At 42.3% G+C, this 2986-nt stretch overlaps 1 protein-coding gene and 1 long non-coding RNA gene across 2 annotated transcripts in view; one reads left to right on the forward strand and one right to left on the reverse strand.

Annotated features, from left to right (window-relative positions):
* Window positions 1–1827: 1827 nt before the first annotated feature.
* On the reverse strand, window positions 1828–2986 carry LOC108543436 (uncharacterized). Its single transcript, XR_001889571.1, has 2 exons — window positions 2877–2986; window positions 1828–2723 (listed from the first exon to the last, which is right to left on the reverse strand). It is a non-coding gene; the product is annotated as an uncharacterized LOC108543436 (long non-coding RNA).
* Window positions 2717–2986, forward strand: part of INO80D (INO80 complex subunit D) — an 87206-nt gene continuing 86936 nt past the window's right edge. Inside the window, 1 exon segment of the mRNA XM_017893912.1 lies at window positions 2717–2929. The gene's annotated coding sequence lies outside the window, so the exon portion shown is untranslated.

Raw genomic sequence — 2986 nt, forward strand, 5'->3', positions numbered from 1 at the left:
CAGCTCACTGCAAGCTCTCCCTCCCAGGTTCACGCCATTCTCCTGCCTCAGCTTCCCAAGTAGCTAGGACTACAGGCGCCCACCACCACGCCCGGCCAATTTTCTGTATCTTTAGTAGAGACGGGGTTTCACCGTGTTAACCAGGATGGTCTCCATCTCCTGACCTCATGATCCACCCGCCTCGGCCTCCCAAAGTGCTGGGATTACAGGCGTGAGCCACCATGCCCAGCCAATTTTTGTATTTTTAGTAGAGACAGGGTTTCATCATGTTGGCCAGGCTGGTCTCGAACTCCTGACCTCAGTGATCCACCCACCTTGGCCTCCCAAAGTGCTGGGATTACAGGCGTGAGCCACCGTGCCTGGCCTCAAGTCTTGAATATTTCACTCAACTGATGGATAAATATCATAGATTATAGCTAACCAGAAGTCAAACTTTATAAAGAGGAAAGCACTGAAATGCTAAGCTGATGCAGCATAGCCCTATCCACTGGTTTCTTTGGTCACAAGGGGCATTGCAAAAAAGGGTGTAGCCAGCTTAATGCAAACAAGCACATTTTATTCTAATTTTGTTTTGGAGAAAGGGTCTTGCTCCGTTGCCCAGGCTGGTCTCAAACTCCTGGGGTTAAGCAATACTCTCACCTAGGCCTTCCAAAGTGCTGGGATTATAGACATAATCTATGGAATCTGGCCAAACACATTTTAATTTCTTGAAAAATTCAAAACATATCTATAAAGTCATGTCTTATATAAAGAAAATAAGTTGTTAGAAAACATGTTTTCAATTTCACTAGAAGGAAAGTAATTTTCCTTGTGATAACTAATTTGTTTGATGTCTAAATGTTTTAAAAAAATATTGTAAATAGAACATAACTTCACAACTGAGGTTTCGAAGATGATAAGAATCAGTTAATTTTACTTAACTTTTCCACCAACCAGAGAGGAAAAAAACCACAGAAGAAAATCCAGAATATTTAGGTAAGTACTATATTCAAAGTTATATGATAAAGGTTCAGCTAGAAACTAATAAATATCCGATATATGCATTACATCAACTCACTTTTAAATTAGGACAATTTCTAAATTTGGAAGTTATTTCTAAATGCTGTGTAATAAATTTTACAAAGAAATTAAATATTCTACTGATTCAGGGCACTAATATAACAAATTCATTCCTGCCAGGGTAGTCAACATGAGTCAGAAAAGTAACTTTTAATACAAGATTTAAATCATCATCCCCAGTAGAACATACAAAGATGGTCCATTCATTTTCTATTATTTTCTCTTTCTTCACAAAATTGAAAATGTCTCTGCAATTCATTATCCTCCAACAAGCGTTCTATTGGAATTGATGCAAATGGGTACCCTTTGTCCCTCTCACCTCTGTGCTAACAGCATTGTTTAACTCTGATCCCATTTATCTATTAAGCTTTGCTCATTTAAAAAAGTAAATTCATGACATCCACTGCAATATACAAAAAGTCACTCATACAGGCTGGCAGCACATTGGAAGTTCTGAACTAACTAACAAAAATAGCCACATTTCTCAATTCTGTGACACAAAAAGCAGACAGCAACATGTGTAATGCACCAAAATCTAGCTAGAGTTTAAAGAATCTAAATAAATAAAAAAATTAGATGCCTGGATATAATTCTTAATAAACTTTTTTACTTAAAGAAAAATCTAAGGCTGTCTTTAAAATCTCTTTCCAGGTTTACTGTATCCTTTTTTCATAACAGAATTTCCAGAAAGAGGGGTCGTTTTTAAATCCCCAGTGATATCTGCCTTTATTTGCACTGTGGAAAATGACACACTGTATCATGCCTTTCTGGACAGTCCATAGGTTTTATTTACTTTGCTTTGAGATAGAGACGAAAGACATGTTTTTTACAATTGTCTTACACCAATCTCAGTTTTGAGAGTAACATGTAACAAATTTTTACATGCAATATATGAAAACATGTAAATCTTTATATATACAATAACATAACTAGACAAATAAATGAAGTTACTATTAAGTCTCTTTAAGTACAAATTTACAAACTGACCACCAGCCACAGAACTTAGTCCTGTAATGGAGAAAAATTATTATTGGCCTGAAAAAATATTAAAATATCACTGTCACTAACATGAAAAAAATTAGAAATAGAAAACAGAAAACAATAATCACCGGAAAACCTGTGTCTTGTAATGATTTCTTTCCATCAGAAGATGCAGAAACATTTTTCCCCCTGGAGCAAATGAAAACGTTTCTCATGCACCCCCAGTTTCTTCCCTGCTTTCTCCCCCAGGCGCCGGTGTAGACTACCGGTGTGGACTTTTTTCCAGAGATGAGGAGTAAAAATTTGTACTTTATCGGGAGCGGGTGCACTTTTCCCCCTGGCCCCCCTTTGCTCTGCCTCCAAGATGGTAGGAAAGTTGTCGTTTCGGAGGGCAGAGGAGCAGCTCTCTGGTGTTATGTCCTCGCAGTGCCTGTAGTGGTGCTGTAGGAGGCTGCTGCCTCTTCTTGTACAGCCCCGGCAGCCCTGCCTTCTTGGCTGGAGAGTATATTCAGGGATTTCCCCTTAATAATCACCGACCCTGGGAGCACTTTTTAGTTTCCAAAATAAAAATATGATCCTCACCCCTCTTGCTTGACAGGGAAAGGCTCTCGCGGAGCCCAGGGGGGAGCAGTAGCAGCGGCAGCCGAGCTTCCTAGTCCATTGCCAGCGCCTCTCACTCTGATCTGTCAGCCCAGCCGAGGGAACAGGGGGGAAGGAGAAAAAAAAAAGCAACTGAAAGGTAAGCAGAGGCGGCCCCAGGCCCGGCCCACATCCCCGGGCTCCCGTAGGGCGGCGGGCTGGGCCGCGCAGGCTGGGCGGGCGGCGAGCGCGCTTACGTGAGGCCGGGGATTCGCCGGCCCACGCCAGGCCCCGGGCGGAGAATGAAAGGGTGAGTGGGGCCGGCGCCCGGGTGGTGGAGGCCGGGGGCCTTAGGGCCTCCGGGGCG

Source organism: Rhinopithecus bieti, unplaced genomic scaffold (genome assembly GCF_001698545.2).
Source record: "Rhinopithecus bieti isolate Rb0 unplaced genomic scaffold, ASM169854v2 scaffold_22522, whole genome shotgun sequence".
NCBI classification, from domain to species: Eukaryota; Metazoa; Chordata; class Mammalia; order Primates; family Cercopithecidae; genus Rhinopithecus; species Rhinopithecus bieti.